The 18846-nt window shown below is 42.1% G+C and overlaps 2 long non-coding RNA genes across 8 annotated transcripts in view; one reads left to right on the plus strand and one right to left on the minus strand.

The window, feature by feature from the left end:
* LOC138760653 (uncharacterized) overlaps positions 1–18846 on the minus strand; it is a 111287-nt gene that overhangs the window by 85862 nt on the left and 6579 nt on the right. The gene's annotated exons all lie outside the window — the stretch shown is intronic.
* The window catches only part of LOC138760654 (uncharacterized), a 65948-nt gene continuing 63440 nt past the window's right edge, over positions 16339–18846 (plus strand). For 2 of the 3 annotated variants that reach the window (XR_011355784.1, XR_011355786.1), the window contains exon 1: positions 16350–16448. This is a non-coding gene — a long non-coding RNA (uncharacterized lncRNA). Of the gene's footprint in view, positions 16449–18846 lie in introns of all 3 variants that reach the window. The other variant, XR_011355785.1, reaches the window with a different exon arrangement.

The following is an 18846-nucleotide window of genomic DNA, read 5'->3' on the forward strand; positions in this document are numbered from 1 at the left end:
GCACCTCCTTGCTGCAAGAGGGATAGATGGGGCAGAATTTGTCAGGTGTGTCCAAGAAAGATTCCTGATACAGTTTGTGGACAAGTTGATTACATTGGACAACAAAATATTTTGCTTCCTGAACAGCTTTGCATGTATTTTGTCAGATTTGGGCTGCTATTCATGAAAATTGCCTTTAAAATATTCTTATCATGTACTGTTTTTAGACATAAGCTATTTTTGAGATCTCCTGTCATATTGTACGTCATGCAAACCATGAAGAGCAATGTGTCAATTAATTTTTTTTTTTTGCTTTTGCACTAGGACTTCCTCCATGCTGATGTTGGTGCAGTCAGTGACAAACATGGTGAAATGTTTCACCAGGACATTACAAACATGGAAAAGCAGTATAATGGTAACTGGAATCCATGAATGCTGACTGATGACTGTTGGTCACTGATAGGAGAGGCATCTGATGCTGAGTACAAACTAAAACCTGATGAGGCATCTTAGCAGTTGCAATATTCTTGCTGTAATCAGCATGCATTTAGAAAACATAGATCATGCGAGCCCCAGTTTATCCTGGCAACAAATGACCTGGCCGAAAAACTTTGATTTAGTGGTGCTAGACTTTTCCAAAGCATTTGTTCTTGACCTTTTTCCTTCCACTCACATACCACTTTAAGTATTCCCTATGCCATAGGTGCTCTGAGATTAGTAAGGGATTGTGGGTGGAAAGAAAATGTTTGAAAATCACTGTTTTAATTGTACATAATTGACTTGTTATGTACATGGTTTCATAACTCCAAAAGAAATGGGCCAATGACAATTTTTCTCAAACAAAATATTTCGGTAACAATTGGATCTAGAACAGTGATTCTCAACCTTCCCTTCCCACTCACATGCCCACTTAAGAAATCCTTTACTAATCACAGAACTTAAGGGGTTACTTAAAATGGTATGTGAGTGGAAAGAAAAAGGTTGAGAACCAATATTTAAGAAACTCTGCTACTATGATATTTGCTCCAACACTAAAAGATGAATTTCCAGTTTCTTGATGAAACTTCTCCAGTGGTTGTGCATGAATGGAAAACATCTCTGAATGGCATCCAGTGTTAAGAGGTGTACCCCAGGGAACAGTGTTAGGCCCACATTTGTTTTTTACTGCACATCAACGACATTCATGGAAAAGTCACAAGCATCACTAGACTATACATGGACGTCCATTTAGTAAATGTTCCAATTAAATCAGCTGATGACAAGGATACTCTCCAAAAAGATCTTGATAGTATGGTAGAATGATCAGAAAAATGGGGCATACAGTTCAATTGTTCCAAATGCAAAACCATGCATCTCACCAGGAAGAGATAACCAGGCAAAGCATAATACAAAATCCTAGGTGACACCCTTGATGAAACCAGACCAAATACCTTGGCATTAAGATCCAGATCAGACACATCATACAACGGTGAAGGCAACAGGAATCCTAAATTTTCTGAGATGCAACTTCTATCATTGTTCAACTTCTGTCATGGAGAAGTTGTACCTCTCCATCATCAGACCACATTTGGAATGAGCAGTAGCTCCATGGGGCCCATGCACAAAGTAAAACACTACTACCATCGAATGAGTCCAGAGACAGGCAGCACGATTTGTCACAAATACATATGGAAGAGAAGCAAAAGTTACAAATCTCTTGGATTCATCAAAGTGGAGCTCTCTCCAAGACAGATGTGAAGCACACCACCTGACCTGTCTTTACAAAATGCTAACTTGCCTTCAGGAGAGTGAATCCGAGGAGAATCAGGCTGGATGGAGTACCTGGCTGAGTGTTAAAGATCTGTGCTAACCAACTTAGCAAGATATTCGCTGATATCTTCAATATCTCACTCTAGCAGGGTGTGGGACCCATCTGTTTCAAACAGGCATCAATCATACTGGTGCCCAAGAAGAGTGCAGACTACCAATCCTACACCAAACTTAAGCCTGCTAGGAGCAGACGAGGGCATGCAACCCAATTTTTCATGCCATCTTCCAAGACTGATATGTATAGCAATTAATTCTCCCCCTGCAAAATTAAAGCTTGGAATAATTTTCACCCTACTGTACCCACACAACCAGACCCAATTAAATTTAAGATCGTTCTTCAAAAATCTCCTCCTTTAGCACACCCTGCCCTACCTCCAATTTAAATTCCGTATGGAATATTTTGGAGGATCAAGAACCAAGGAAATCGGCGGCAAAACATTTTTGGGTCAGTTGAACTAATGTAGTGTTAGCATCATTATGCATGGTAAATACAATAAGTTGATGTTTGTCCAATTTCCTATGTGATGCAGTAAATCTGAAGTTGTATTTGTATTCAGCTTGAAGTTGTCTCTCATAATCCCCAATGATTTTTCAGGAAGTAAATAGTTTGAAAAAAATCCTCCTGTGTTGGAGGAGAGGCTGTACTGGATCTAATACAGGGTAATGAGCCTAATCAGACCTCTTTGGGGAAGCAATTTGGTGAAGGTGACCCCAACTGTCTGAGGGAGGGGGGATGGACAAGGATAGAAGTAGACAAATGGTAGTGTTTAATTGGGGAGGGTATGAGATTAGCCAGGAAATGGGGAGAATAAATTGGGAACAGATGTTCTCTGCAGTGCGGGGAACACAAAAATTAATGTGGAGTATGTTTAGGGACTGCTTGTGTGGAGTTCTGGATAGGTTTGTCCCACTGAGACTGGGAAAAGATAGTTAAAAGAAAGAAGGAAGCATGCATTGAGGTTTAGGAAGCAAAAGATGGAGGGTTCATGAGAATTGTATGGTAACCAGGAAAGAACTTGAGAAAGGATTTCAGATTTCTTGTCAGAGTACATACTTCACATCGCATACAATCCTGAGATTCCTTTTTCCTGTGGGCACTGCAGAATTACCACTAATTGGTAGTGCAAAAATATGAATGTAAACAATTAAAAGAACTATAAACAGATATTGTAAACAAATTGTGCAATACAGAGAGAATAGAAGAAAAAAGTGCACAAGTAAGATTCCTTAAATGAGTCCCTGATTGAGTTTGTTGTTGAGGTGTCTAATGGTGGAGGGGTAGCTGCTGTTCCTGAACATGGTGGAGCAAGTTTTGTGGCACCTATACCTCTTCCCTGATGGCAGCAGCGAGAACAGTCTGTAAAAATTTGCCAGGATTTCTGGTGTCATACCAAACCTCCACAAACTCCTGAGGAAGTAGAGGTGCCAACATGCTTTCTTCACTTTGCCATTGGTGTATTGTGTCCAGGAAAGATCCTCTAAGATGGTGACTCCCAAGAACCTAAATTTGCTCACCTTCTCCATCATTGTACTATATACCTCTGGCTTTCCTTTCCTGAAGTCAACAATCCACTCCTTAGTTTTGGTGACCAGGCTACACAGTTGTAGGTATAAAGTGAGGAGAGCATAGGGATAAGAACACAGCCCTATAGTGCTCCAGTACTGATGGAGATGGTGGAGGGATGTTCTTACCAATCCTCACTGATTGTGGTCTGGAGGTGAGGAAATCCACGATCCAATTACACAGTGGGTGTTAACTCCCAGAGGTTGGAGTTTTCTGATAAGTTTTGAGGGCATGACTGTGTTAAATGGCAAACTGTAGTCGATAAAGAGCATCCTGACATATGAATCTTTGCAGTCCAGGTGTTCCAGGGCTTTGTGTAGAGCCAGTGAGATGGCAGCTGCCATAGACCTGTTTCTTCAATAGGCAAACAGGAATTTATCCATTTCACTGCTCAGACAGGAGCTGATCTGCTTCATCACCAGCCTCTGAAAACACTTCATCGCTGTTTATGTAAATGCGACTGATCAACAGTCATTAAGGCAGGTTGCTGCACTCCTCTTGGGCACCAGTATGATTGATGCCTGTTTGAAACAGATGGGTCCCACACCCTGCTAGAGTGAGATATTGAAGATATCATTGAATAACTTGCTAAGTTGGTTAGCATAGATCTTTAACACTTAGCCAGGTACTCCATCCAGGCTGGATGTTCTCCTCAGATTCACTCTTCTGAAGACAGCACATCATCCTGTTATGGACATGAAGGGATCATCAGGGGACATGGGGGTGTGGAGGCGTGTTTTTATTTTTGCTGTTATTGTCATTTGATTGAGTGTAGAACACATTGAGTTTCTCTGGGAGAGAAGCTTTGCTGTCTGCTACTTTACAGGATTTGATTTTATAACAGGTTATGGCATAAAGGCACTTCCCTCATTTCGGGTGTCCCTCATTTCCATTTTCATCCGGAATCTCCACTTCACCAGGGAGATAGCTTTTTGCAGGTCATATCTGCTCCTGCTATACTGATCAGGATCTCTGGACTTAAATGCTGCTGATCTGGCACTCAGGTTCCCTTTCACTGTTCATCCTGGGTTTCTGGTTGTGGAAAACCCTGAATGATTTGTTGGGGACACACTCATCCACAACTGTTTTGATAAAGTATATGACCTAGAAGAGAAAGAAGGTGGTGCACAATGGACTTAGTAGGTAATGTAATGATTCCAGAGGACCCCAAACCTAGCAACAATAGAAATTCACCAAGACAAATGGTTACTTTAAACAAAAGTTGCTTTTAATTTTCTTTAAACATTAAAAACAGGATCAAACTTTAACTTATTACTATTAATTAACCCCCTTCTAATTCTAAGTGCATGTGTATTTAATGTGTATATGTTCATGTTCATGTTCATGTTCATCCGTATTAGGCAATTCTTGTACTGTGCACAGAATTTAATATTTATAAATTTTCACCAGTCTTTGGTGCTTAAAGGTCAATGGTTGTTGGACACGCACACAAACTGATTTCCTCCAATCAGCCACTTCAGTGTCTTGCTGAAGAAACTTGCCCCATCATGGGTTTTCCAAATGATAACCTCTTTCAGGTCACCACAGAGTTCCTCTTATTTCCTCTATTTCAGGAGAAACCTTCTAGCCAGGGCTAGAAGGGTTTTCAACAGGCTGAACTCAGAACTCACAACCCATTTTCAAAATGGGGTTTTTACAAGCCTGCCAGCTTGCCATGTTGCAGCCTCCAAAAGCTACTGCAGAACTTGGTCTCCCCTGCCCAAAAAAATCCTGTTTGGTCTTCTCTCTCTGTTTGTAAAAACCAGAACTTGTTGCAGGGCTAACCCAGTCCTTGAAAGATCTTTATCAGCACTTGAACCCGAACTTCTCCATCTGTACCTGCTTTTGAAATTCTTTCCAAAGCAGTTCCATTGTCTTTTGCAAAGCCACTGGTGCCTGCATGTCTAACTTCAGCAAAGCTCTTGCATTTTAAATGAGATGTGAAATGTAAGTATCTGTGAAGCGATCTAAACTAATCCCTATCCCCTCCCCACCATCTATCTCTTTTAAAGGCATATTTATATGTAATATAAAATGTAACAGTAGGATTAAGGAAAAGAACAAGGTGTTCTGTGCATACTTGAAGAACAGAAGGATGATGAGAGTGAAGGTTGAGCTGCTCAAGGATAAGAGGCAATGTGGCTGGAGGTAGAAGTCCTAAATTGATACTCTGCTTCAATATTCACCAGAGAGAAGGATTTTGGTCAATGAGCAGTCAGTGTGGAACCAGTTTGTGTGCTGGAGCATGTTGAAGTTAAGAAAGATGAAATATTGGATCTTCTTAAAAATATTAGTACCGATAAGTTCCAGTACCAGAGGAGATGTACCCCAGGTTACTATAGGAAATTAGAGAAAAGATTGTTGGTATGTTGAAAATGATCTTTGCATCCTCACTGGCCATGGGAGAGATTCTGGAAGATTGGAGAATTGCAAAAGTGGTCCCCTTGTTTTTTTTTAATTTTTTTAATAAAAAGTAATAGGGAGAATCTTCAGAGTTCAAGACCAGTAAGTTGTGTATCAGTGGTGGGAAAACTATTAGGGAGGATTCTTAGAACCATAGAACACTAGCACAGAAACAGGCCATTTGGCCCTTCTAGTCTATGCTGGCCATTGTTCAGCTAGTCCCAATAATCAGCTCTCATTCCATAACTCTCCAAACCTCTCCTATCCATGAATCTATCCAGTCTATTCTTAGAACTCAAGATAGTCCACACCCACCACATCAGATGGCAGCTCATTCCACACTCCCACCATTTACTGAGTGAAGTTCCCCTTTCACCCTAAACCTTTCCTCCTTTCACCCGAAAGCCATGTCCTCTCATAGTTATCTCTCCTAATCTGTAGAAAGAGCCTACATGCATTTACTATGTCTATACCCCTCATAATTTTGTAAACCTTTTATTCTTTGTTCTCAGGAATGAAGTCCTAAGCCATTTAATCTTTTCCTATAACTCAACTTCTGAAGACACAGCAACATTCCAGTAAACCTTCTCTGCACAATTTCAATCTTATTGATATCCTTCCAGTAGTTAGGTGACCAAAACTGCACTCAATATTCCAAATTTGGCCTCACCAATGTCTTGTGTAACTTCAATATAACATTACAATTCTTGTACTCAATACTTTGATTTATAAAGGCCAAGATGCCAAAAGCTTTCTTCATAACTTTATCCATCTGCAACCCCATAATTCAGGGAACAATGTTCCTGTATTCCCAGGTCTCTTTGATCCGCCACACTCGTCATTGCCCTACCATTTAGAGTCTGCATCCTTCCATGGTTTGCCCTTCCAAAATGCAATACCTCATACTTGTCTGCATTAAACTCCATCAGCCATTTACTGATCCAGATCCCCCTGCAAGCTTTGAAAATCATCCTCACAGCCCACTATGCCTCCAATTTTTGTGTCATCAGCAAAATTGCTGATCCAATTTACATTTTTTATCATCCAGATCAATGCTATAGGCAACAATGGTTCTAATGCAGATCCCTGAGGCACACCACTAGTCACAGGCTTCCAGTCGGAGAAGAAACCATCTACTACCACTCTCAGTTTTCTCCTACACAGAAAATTTTGAATCCAATTTACCACCACTCTGTGTACCTAGCATCTTAACCTTCTGAACTAACCTCCCATGTGGGCTCTTACTGAAGACCATGTAGACAACATCCACACCCTTTGCTTCAGCTACCTCCTTAGTAATTTCTTCAAAAAGCTCTACAAAATTTGTTAAACACGACCTACACACACCAAGCCATGCTGACTGTCCTTAATCAGGCATAGCTATCCAAATACATATTTATCCTATCTCTGAGCTCCTTCTAATAATTTGCCTATTACTGACTCCCTGACCTATAGTTACCTAGTTTACTCTTGAAGCCTTTCTTAAACAGTGGGACAACATGAGCTACTCTCCAATTCTCTGGCATCTCTTCTGTAGCTAAGGACCATTTTGAATGGACAGGATTTATGAACATTTAGAAGGGCAGGTTGTGCCTCATGAGCCTAATTGACTTTTTGAGGAAGTGACAAATAAAATTGATGAATTTAGGGAGGTGTATGTGGATTTTAGTAAGGCATTTGATAGATTTGCTCAGGAAGTCCTGAAGTCTGGGGTCCATGAAACCTTGGGTGTGGAGATTTGAACTGGCATGTAGAAAGCAGAGGGCAGTAGTAGGTGGAAAGTAGTTTGCCTAGAAATCAGTGGAGTTCTGCCATTAACTGTTCAGGGATCCCTGCTCTTCAGGATTTTTATAATTTGCCTTGATGAAGTGATAGGTTTGCAGATGACATCAAGGTGGAGGTGTTGTGAGTAGTTAGAAGGTTGTCATAGCTCACAACTAGCTATAGATAGGATGCAAGTTGGGTGGAAATGTGGCAGATGGTGTTCATTCCAGACAAGTGTGAGATGATGCATTTTGAAGGGTCAAACTTGAAGGCTGAGTACATGGTTAATGGTAGGATTCTTAACAGACCAGTAGAACAGATGAGTCTTGGAGTCCAAATTCATAGATCTTTCAAGGTTGCTGTGCAGAATGATAGGGTAGTTAAGAAGGCTTATGATATGCTGGCCCTCATTAGTTGGGAGATTGAGTTCAAGAGTGGTCAGGTAATGTAGTTTGAGAAAACTCTGAGACCACACTTGGAATATTGTGCTCATTTCTGTTTGCCTTTTTACAAAATGGATGTGAAAGCTATGGAGATGGCGCAGAGATTTATTAGGATGTTGCCTGGATTGGTGAACATCTCCTATAAAATTGACAGAGCTGGAGCTTTTCTCATTGGAGTGGAGAAGGTTGAGGGGTGATGTAATAGTGTTCTACAAAGTTATAAGAGGCAGAGCTCTGGTTTACACTCAGCACCTTTTCCATGGAGTGAGACTAGCAAACACCAGAAGACATCTGCATAAGGTGAGGGGAGGAAAGTTTAGGGGAGATGTCAGGAATAAGTTTTTTTTTACACAATAGTGGGTGCCTTGAATGCATTGCTGGGGGGTGGGGTAGTGGTGGAGGCTGGTTCAATAGGGAGATTAAAAGACTCTTGGACAGACACATGGAAGTAAGAAAAATATAGGGTTATGTGTGTCAGGTGGGGAGGTTTAGTTTGTTGAATAGGATTGTATAGGTTGACATAACATTGTGTGCTGAAGGATCTGTGCTTGGTGTAAGGTTTTATGAAAATTCCAATTGCAGTAATGTAAAAACTTAATTTCTTTCCAAAAAATCACAATACAAAACTATCAATCTTTGTTCTTCAGTAAGATAACTGTTTCCATTTTCTATGTCCAAATCCCTCAGTCCTCCCACAGAAACAAAATAAAACAAATATCAGCCTTTATCCACATAACTTTGAGTACCTTCCTCTCCCTTGCATTTTTAAATTTGCTTAAGTTGCATCTGAGCCCACAAGTTCTAGACTATCTTTGTATTGGACAACAAGCCTATCATTCCTTTTTAGAATCCTGCATTTTCAATGAGGTTGTCCCATTCTTCAAAATTCAGTTTTTTTTTATGAGAGTGCTTTTGTGTCAGGAATCAAGTACATTTGTACTCTCTCAAAAGGTAATCGTACCTTGTATCTGGAGACAGCAACCCCACCGTACTCCAGATGTGGTCTCACCAAAACTCTATACAATCTCAGCAAAATTCCCTTACTTGTGGACGAATAATTTATTTCAAAGAAGTTCAACAGAACATTTACCCTCAGTAGGTACATATCAACCTGGTCCACTGTACAAAAGTCCCACTGAGCGTTGACAATTACTTGATTTTGACCCCATAAAGTTATTTGTTTCTCCTTCCCTATACCTCCTATTTTCGCACAAATATCTTCAATTTGTCAATCTCATGCCAATTAGCTTTTTTCGAAAATGTTCAAGTAACAACTACTCCCTTTCCCATCTCACTTTGTAACATCAGCAAACTTGACCTTGTAGGTCAAAGAGATTACAAGTTCCTGAGGTCCATTACTAATCCTGTCAAATATCTCTTCTTTGGCTTGGCTTCGCGGACGAAGATTTATGGAGGGGGTAAAAAGTCCACGTCAGCTGCAGGCTCGTTTGTGGCTGACCAGTCCGATGCGGGACAGGCAGACACGATTGCAGCGGTTGCAAGGGAAAATTGGTTGGTTGGGGTTGGGTGTTGGGTTTTTCCTCCTTTGCCTTTTGTCAGTGAGGTGGGCTCTGCGGTCTTCTTCAAAGGAGGCTGCTGCCCGCCAAACTGTGAGGCGCCAAGATGCACGGTTTGAGGCGTTATCAGCCCACTGGCGGTGGTCAATGTGGCAGGCACCAAGAGATTTCTTTAGGCAGTCCTTGTACCTTTTCTTTGGTGCACCTCTGTCACGGTGGCCAGTGGAGAGCTCGCCATATAATACGATCTTGGGAAGGCGATGGTCCTCCATTCTGGAGACGTGACCCATCCAGCGCAGCTGGATCTTCAGCAGCATGGACTCGATGCTGTCGACCTCTGCCATCTCGAGTACCTCGACGTTAGGGGTGTGAGCGCTCCAATGGATGTTGAGGATGGAGCGGAGACAACGCTGGTGGAAGTGTTCTAGGAGCCGTAGGTGGTGCCGGTAGAGGACCCATGATTCGGAGCCGAACAGGAGTGTGGGTATGACAACGGCTCTGTATACGCTTATCTTTGTGAGGTTTTTCAGTTGGTTGTTTTTCCAGACTCTTTTGTGTAGTCTTCCAAAGGCGCTATTTGCCTTGGCGAGTCTGTTGTCTATCTCATTGTCGATCCTTGCATCTGATGAAATGGTGCAGCCGAGATAGGTAAACTGGTTGACCGTTTTGAGTTTTGTGTGCCCGATGGAGATGTGGGGGGGCTGGTAGTCATGGTGGGGAGCTGGCTGATGGAGGACCTCAGTTTTCTTCAGGCTGACTTCCAGGCCAAACATTTTGGCAGTTTCCGCAAAGCAGGACGTCAAGCGCTGAAGAGCTGGCTCTGAATGGGCAACTAAAGCGGCATCATCTGCAAAGAGTAGTTCACGGACAAGTTTCTCTTGTGTCTTGGTGTGAGCTTGCAGGCGCCTCAGATTGAAGAGACTGCCATCCGTGCGGTACCGGATGTAAACAGCGTCTTCATTGTTGGGGTCTTTCATGGCTTGGTTCAGCATCATGCTGAAGAAGATTGAAAAGAGGGTTGGTGCGAGAACACAGCCTTGCTTCACGCCATTGTTAATGGAGAAGGGTTCAGAGAGCTCATTGCTGTATCTGACCCGACCTTGTTGGTTTTCGTGCAGTTGGATAATCATGTTGAGGAACTTTGGGGGACATCCGATGCGCTCTAGTATTTGCCAAAGCCCTTTCCTGCTCACGGTGTCGAAGGCTTTGGTGAGGTCAACAAAGGTGATGTAGAGTCCTTTGTTTTGTTCTCTGCACTTTTCTTGGAGCTGTCTGAGGGCAAAGACCATGTCAGTGGTTCCTCTGTTTGCGCGAAAGCCGCACTGTGATTCTGGGAGAATATTCTCAGCGACACTAGGTATTATTCTATTTAGTAGAATCCTAGCGAAGATTTTGCCTGCAATGGAGAGCAACGTGATTCCCCTGTAGTTTGAGCAGTCTGATTTCTCGCCTTTGTTTTTGTACAGGGTGATGATGGTGGCATCACGAAGATCCTGAGGCAGTTTACCTTGGTCCCAACAAAGCTTGAAAAACTCATGCAGTTTGGCATGCAGAGTTTTGCCGCCAGCCTTCCAGACTTCTGGGGGGATTCCATCCATACCTGCTGCTTTGCCACTTTTCAGTTGTTCGATTGCCTTATATGTCTCATCCAGGGTGGGAACCTCATCCAGCTCTAGCCTTAGGGGCTGTTGAGGGAGCTGGAGCAGGGCGGAATCTTGGACTGAGCGGTTGGTACTGAAAAGAGATTGGAAGTGTTCTGACCATCGGTTGAGGATGGAGATCTTGTCGCTGAGGAGGACTTTGCCGTCTGAGCTGCGCAGCGGGCTTTGGACTTGGGGTGAGGGGCCGTACACAGCCTTTAGAGCCTCGTAGAAACCCCTGAAGTCGCCAATGTCCGCGCTGAGCTGTGTTCGTTTGGCGAGGCTAGTCCACCACTCATTTTGTCAAATATCTAGCCACACACATATTACACCAACCTCTTGATAACTTATATTGTGCAACAATCAATTATCTTTGGTGAATTCAGAAAGATCAATTAATTCTCCTTTATCTATCCGGCCATTAACATTCCCTAAAATCTCTCAAATTTGTCAAACATCATTTCCCTTTTATAAAGAATATTGCCAGTATAGTTTACAATTTCATTGTGCCTTATTCTTTTAATTGTGAATCCCAGTGTTTTCCTGACAAATGCCATCCATAGTTATATTTCTCAATTTTGTCTCTTTCATCTGGAAGTTTTATACTTGGTATCAGCAGTTCGTCAGGGCCTTTCCTGTACTTGGGAATTTGAACGATCATCACCATCTCTGGAACACCTTTTAGAGCTATTGGAACTATTGATCATGAATGAGGGGTTAGATTTATCATAAGATTTTTTTTAATTTTTTTTCTTTAGATTAGTTAAACATGGGTTTAAATATGGTTGTCATGGATCATATCATTAATTAGGATAGAATGCACCCTTTGCCTATGTAAAGGGTTTGTTTAATTTAGTCTTATCTATTTTCTATCCAGAACTATATTGGGACATATAATGAGAAGGGGATAAACTGTTAATTACCATATTGATAGAATTTGATGTCTTTAAGAAATGTTAAATAAACAATTATGGATAGGTTTTTGATTTACATTGTTTAATTTCTGATATGTACATGATACAATATTGCAGGAAAGGGCTTTGGCAAATACTAGAGCGCATCGGATGTCCCCCAAAGTTCCTCAACATGATTATCCAACTGCACGAAAACCAACAAAGTCGGGTCAGATACAGCAATGAGCTCTCTGAACCCTTCTCCATTAACAATGGCGTGAAGCAAGGCTGTGTTCTCGCACCAACCCTCTTTTCAATCTTCTTCAGCATGATGCTGAACCAAGCCATGAAAGACCCCAACAATGAAGACGCTGTTTACATCCGGTACCGCACGGATGGCAGTCTCTTCAATCTGAGGCGCCTGCAAGCTCACACCAAGACACAAGAGAAACTTGTCCGTGAACTACTCTTTGCAGATGATGCCGCTTTAGTTGCCCATTCAGAGCCAGCTCTTCAGCGCTTGACGTCCTGCTTTGCGGAAACTGCCAAAATGTTTGGCCTGGAAGTCAGCCTGAAGAAAACTGAGGTCCTCCATCAGCCAGCTCCCCACCATGACTACCAGCCCCCCCACATCTCCATCGGGCACACAAAACTCAAAACGGTCAACCAGTTTACCTATCTCGGCTGCACCATTTCATCAGATGCAAGGATCGACAATGAGATAGACAACAGACTCGCCAAGGCAAATAGCGCCTTTGGAAGACTACACAAAAGAGTCTGGAAAAACAACCAACTGAAAAACCTCACAAAGATAAGCGTATACAGAGCCGTTGTCATACCCACACTCCTGTTCGGCTCCGAATCATGGGTCCTCTACCGGCACCATCTACGGCTCCTAGAACACTTCCACCAGCGTTGTCTCCGCTCCATCCTCAACATCCATTGGAGCGCTCACACCCCTAACGTCGAGGTACTCGAGATGGCAGAGGTCGACAGCATCGAGTCCACGCTGCTGAAGATCCAGCTGCGCTGGATGGGTCACGTCTCCAGAATGGAGGACCATCGCCTTCCCAAGATCGTATTATATGGCGAGCTCTCCACTGGCCACCGTGACAGAGGTGCACCAAAGAAAAGGTACAAGGACTGCCTAAAGAAATCTCTTGGTGCCTGCCACATTGACCACCGCCAGTGGGCTGATAACGCCTCAAACCGTGCATCTTGGCGCCTCACAGTTTGGCGGGCAGCAGCCTCCTTTGAAAAAGACCGCAGAGCCCACCTCACTGACAAAAGGCAAAGGAGGAAAAACCCAACACCCAACCCCAACCAACCAATTTTCCCTTGCAACCGCTGCAATCGTGTCTGCCTGTCCCGCATCGGACTGGTCAGCCACAAACGAGCCTGCAGCTGACGTGGACTTTTTACCCCCTCCATAAATCTTCGTCCGCGAAGCCAAGCCAAAGAAGACATGATACAACCTGTTCGTTCTATTGGATCATTTGGCATGTAGGATTTGTATGTTAAACTCAGTGAAAATATTTTTAAAAAGTAATGGAGGTATTGATCAAGGTCTAGGGGGATTTGTTGGCTTTTAATCCTATTACTTTCTCCAATACTTTCTCTTGATTGGTATTAATTCATGCTCCTCACTCTTGATAAACTCTAATCCCCATTATTTTGGAGAAGTGGAACAAGATTGTGTCATTTACTATGAACACAGAGCTTGCTTTTAGTTTCAAGTTCACATTTATAAGTATCTGATTGTACAAGCACAACTTGATAAAACAGTGTTCTCAAGTCCCTTGGTGCAGAAAGTGAAAACATAGATCGAGACATTATACACACATACACACATACATGTATACTTATAAATAAACATTGTTTAGAACCAGAGAATATTACAGAACAGAAACTAGTCTAGTCTGTGCCAAAGCATTTTTTTGCCTAGTCCCACTGACCTGCAACTAGTCCAGAGCCCTGCATAACCCTCCCATACATGTGCCTGCCTAAATTCTTCATTAATGCTAACATTGAACCTGCATTTACCACCTCAGCTGGCAGCTCATTGTACACTCCCACCAATCTCTGTGAAGATGTTCCCCTTCCTGATCCCTCAGAACTTTCCCCTTTTGCTCTTAACCCATGTCTTCTGGTTTATACCTCACCTTGCCTCAATGGAAAAAGCCTAAGTATATTTATTCTGTCTATCTCCCCTCCATGATTTTAAATACCTCTATCAAATCTCCCCTCATTCTACACTCCAGGGAATAAAATCATAACCTATTTAACCTTTCCCTGTAACTCAGTTCCTGAAGTCCAGGCAACATCTTAGTAAATCTTCTCTGCACTCTTTATCTTATTGATATCTTTCCTGTTGTTAGGTGACCAAAACTGCACACAATACTCCAAATTTGGTCTCACCAATGTCTTATACAACTTTACCATAACATCCCAACTCCTGTACTCAATAATTTGATTTATGAAGGCCAATATGCCAAAAGATCTTTTTACAACCCTATCCATCTGTGATGCCACTTTCGCGGAATTGTGTATCTGCATTCCTCAGTGCCCTACCAGTTACCGTGAGGTCCTTTTTTTGGTTTGTCCTTCCAAATTGCATCATCTCACACTTGTTTGCATTAAATTCCATCTGCTGTTTTCCAGCTGGTCTAGATCCCTTTACAAGCTTTTAAAAACCTTCCTCACTGTCCACATCACCTCCAATCTTCATGTCATCTCCAAATTTGCTGATCCACTTTACCACATTATCATCCAGATCACTGATATTGATGACAAACAACAATGGACCCACCAATCCCTGAGGCACACCACCAGCCACAAGCCTCCAGTCTGAGAAGTAATCATCCATCAATAATCTGGCTTCTGCTGTCCAGCATTGTCAAATCCAGTTCACTACTTCACCATGAATACCTCATGCCTGAACCTTCCTGAATAGCCTCCCATGTGAGACCTTGTCAAAGGCCTTACTGAAGCCCATGTAGAAAATATCCATAGTCTTTCTATCATCAACTTTCCTTGTAACCTTCTTGAAAACCTCTACAAGATTGGTTAGACACAGCCACCATGCACGAAGCTATGCTGACTATTCTTAAGCAGTTTCTGGCTAGCCATATAATTGTATATCCAATCGCTTGGAACACTTTCCAATAATTTACCTACTACTGATGTCAGACTCAATGGCCTGTAATTTCCAGGGTTACTTTTGGAGCCTTTTTTAAAGCAACTAAACAATGTGAGCTACCCTCCATTCCTCTGACACCATACCTGTGACTAAGGATATTTTGTATATTTCTGTCAGAGCCCCTGCAATTTCTACTCCAGCTTCCTTCAAGGTCCATGGGAATATCTTGTCAGGCCCTCCTCTTTAATCTGTATAGGTTCCATAACCTCCCTGCTTGTTTTCCTTACTTCACACTACTCTGTGCCCATTTCCTGATTGAATACTGAAGGGAGGAAAAATAAAATTAAGATCCCTCCCATCTTTTTTAGCTCCATATTAATACAACCACTCTGATCTTCAAAGGGCACAATTTTGTCCTTTGCTATCTTTTTGAACTTAATATACATGTAGAAATTCTTAGGATTTTCCTTTTTTAAGACACTGCCATAGCAACCTCATCTTTGTTTAGCCTTCCTATTTTCTTTCTTGAGATTTTTCTGGATTCTTTTTATACTCCTCAAATACCTCATTTTCTCCATGTTGCCTATACCTGTTATTCACCTCTCTTCCCAACCAGATCCCCAATATCCCTCGTAAACCTAGATTCCCTTTGACTGCTAACCTTATCTTTAATCCTAGGAGGAACATAAAAACTCTACTCTCAAAATTTCTCCTTTAAAGATCTTCCACTCAACTTCCACATCCTTGCCTGAAAACAATTTGTCCCAATCCATGCATTCCAGATCCTTTCTCATTTCCTCAAAATTGGCCTTTCACCAATTTAGAATCTCAACCCAAGGCTCAGACCTATTATTCTCCATACCTAACTTAAAACTAATTACATTATGATTAATAGACACAAAATGTTCCCCAACACATACTTTTGTCACCTGTCATGTTTCGTTCCCTAATAGAAGATCCAGTATTGCTTAATAAATAGTACATTCACTGAAGGTATGTATGAGCAGTTCATTCATTCAGCAATCTTGTGGCCCTTGGGAAGAAATTACTTAGAAACATAGAAAATAGGTGTAGGAGTCGGCCATTTGGGCCTTCAAGCCTACACCGCCATTCATTTTGATCATGGCTGATCATCCATTGTGGATTGTGATGCTGCCGCCAATACTCCTGTATTTCTTTCCTGTCAAGAGTAGCAGAAAGATTATGTGTGTGTGGGGTCCTGGACATCTGGTGCCAGAAAGGGATCAAGTGTATCGAGGTCAGCTCATGTCACTCAAGCAGATGAGGAATGAAAGTGGTTTGTCAAACAGAACATTCTTCTGCTATCTACAAATGAGATCATTCCTAAGGGAAAAATTAGGACCATCCTGGTCCTTACCTAAATGTAGTAATGTGGTGATTCTAATTTGACTGGAATGTGTATAAATTTATTTCTCAAATGTATTACATATTCCAAAGCTGGGCTTACACATCTCGAGGGAGAGATGGGAGATGGATTTGGGCACAGCAATCAATGAAGAGTGGTGTCAAGACCTGTGTCCGGATGGTGTAACTGGGGTCGTTAATACCAGGTACAGGTTGGTGCAGTATAACATTTTTGCACCAGCTGTACCTCATACCACAAAAATTACATAAATCAAAGCTGGAAATTTTGGAAATGTTTTAGGTGTGGTGTGGAGATTGGATCCTTTGTCAACTCCACCTGGCTTAACAAAGTTGAGATCCTTCTAGGAAGACCTGGGGAATATATTGCGGGAAAAAAAATACAAAGGTGGATTTTCCACAAGATCTGGAGTTGTACCTTCTGAGAAATATTAGGGACATGAATTTTAGACTGTCCAAATATCAAATTCAGTTCGTGAAGGCCACCTTAGCCTGGAAGTGTCTAGCGGTTACATGGAAGTCTGACTCCCAGTTAAATACCACATGATGGAATATGGAAATGCAGAATTGGATTCCCTTGAAAAAAATGACTTGAAATGTGTCACATTTCCTCCTTAGATTATGTTAAGTTGTGGCAACCATATTTGAAATACATGGGCACACAGAATGATTAGTTCCCTTTCCCTTTGAAATATGGACACTGTATTTAAAAAAATAAAAAGCTCTCCCTGCAGGGAAAGGAGTGGAGTTAAGGAAATGGAATATGTCACAGACCACATGCACTTTTTTTAGTTTTTTTTTAGTTTTGTTTTTAGCTCTTTCTTTTTTATTCCTTGCCTTTGATTATTTAGTTAGCTAAGTTTTTAGGTTTTGGTGGGGGCTGTGAACCCCACCAGTATTTGTATAATTATATGTTTGGGGGAGGGGGGAAATAGATGTAGACTATGTAAATTATATGAATGTTGGAAAAGATGGTATTAGTTGTTTTAATTGCTTTGAGTCTATAAATAAGTATTAAAAACATAAATGTATGATAACCATGGACAAATATAATAAATATTGGGCTCATTGAGATGATGCTGAGGGTCAATTCATGGAGAACAAGGTGACTGAAGAAACTGGAATAAATAAGCTATTTGTATCTCACATTATTCAAATAGAGAAAGGATTAATGAATTTGGTCATGTAGGGGTCTTTGAGGTTCGGTAATCACAAGATGGAAGAGCTTCATTGAAAATTTGTAAGTGATCAATTTCAATCTGAAACTGGTATTTTAAATCCAATCACAAAAGAACAAATGGGCTATGATTGAATGCATAGGCATATCAAAGGCATGTGCTCTGGGCACCGATTGAAGGGGGCACCACTGTCCTCACTCACCAATTTTTTGTAATCACACTCCGCTGCGCTATTTAGCAGCAGGAGTGCCTGTTGTTGACACTCTCTGCTTCTCAATGTCTGTTCCCTTGACCTGTCTGTGCCTTAGAGGAGCCAGTTCAGCATTCCCTTCGCTGTCGGTATCCTCGTTCAGCCATCAAAACCTGTACATAATCTGCTCTGGGCTTCATATTAAATCCAGCACTGAGCATTCTCTGAGGGTGAGGGCTCCAGGACCTATCCTCCTTTAACGATAATATAGAAAAAGTTCAAAGTGAGCTTGGAAAACAAGTGGTTGAAAGTTGGCAAGTTGTGGCTCGTGCACACTTGGAGCTCCTGGAAATTATTCATTCTCCATTCTGCCCTGAGCCTGACTTACCCAATACCCCTTGTCTGATTTATTTCAAACAGAATACTTTTCAGAGCAGCAAGAGAATAATTGGTGTTATTACTTTTACTATAACCACTGAGGGGAGGGTTTGGAGTTGTGTGTCAGGAGCTCATACCTGACTCTGGACCCTGCCCTCCACCTACAGCGGAGCTCTCAGTGCCTGAATATGAACCCTCCCCTCAAATAACACCAAATCTCCTGATGCCCAACAAGAAACCCTCCCCTCAGACTACACCTGAGCTCCAGATACAAACTCTGAACTCTCCTCTCGGCCTACCGCACATGCACACTGGAATCTGGTATGTGATAGTAGGCAGAAGGGAGGGTTCAGTGTCAGCATCAGGAGCTCAGGTGTGCACCTGTAGGCTGACTGCCGAGGAGAGGGTTCAGAGTCTGGCATCGAGAGCTGGTGAGCAGTAGGCCAAGGGGAGGATTGGATGTCTAGAGCTCCAATCCTATGTTGGAGCCAGGTATGAGGAGGGTCTGTGCTGAACCATGAGTTTGAATGTGGGCTTCAGCATCTTCCAGCTTCTCTCCCACCGGG

The sequence above is a fragment of the Narcine bancroftii genome, chromosome 4 (genome assembly GCF_036971445.1).
Source record: "Narcine bancroftii isolate sNarBan1 chromosome 4, sNarBan1.hap1, whole genome shotgun sequence".
NCBI lineage: Eukaryota > Metazoa > Chordata > Chondrichthyes > Torpediniformes > Narcinidae > Narcine > Narcine bancroftii.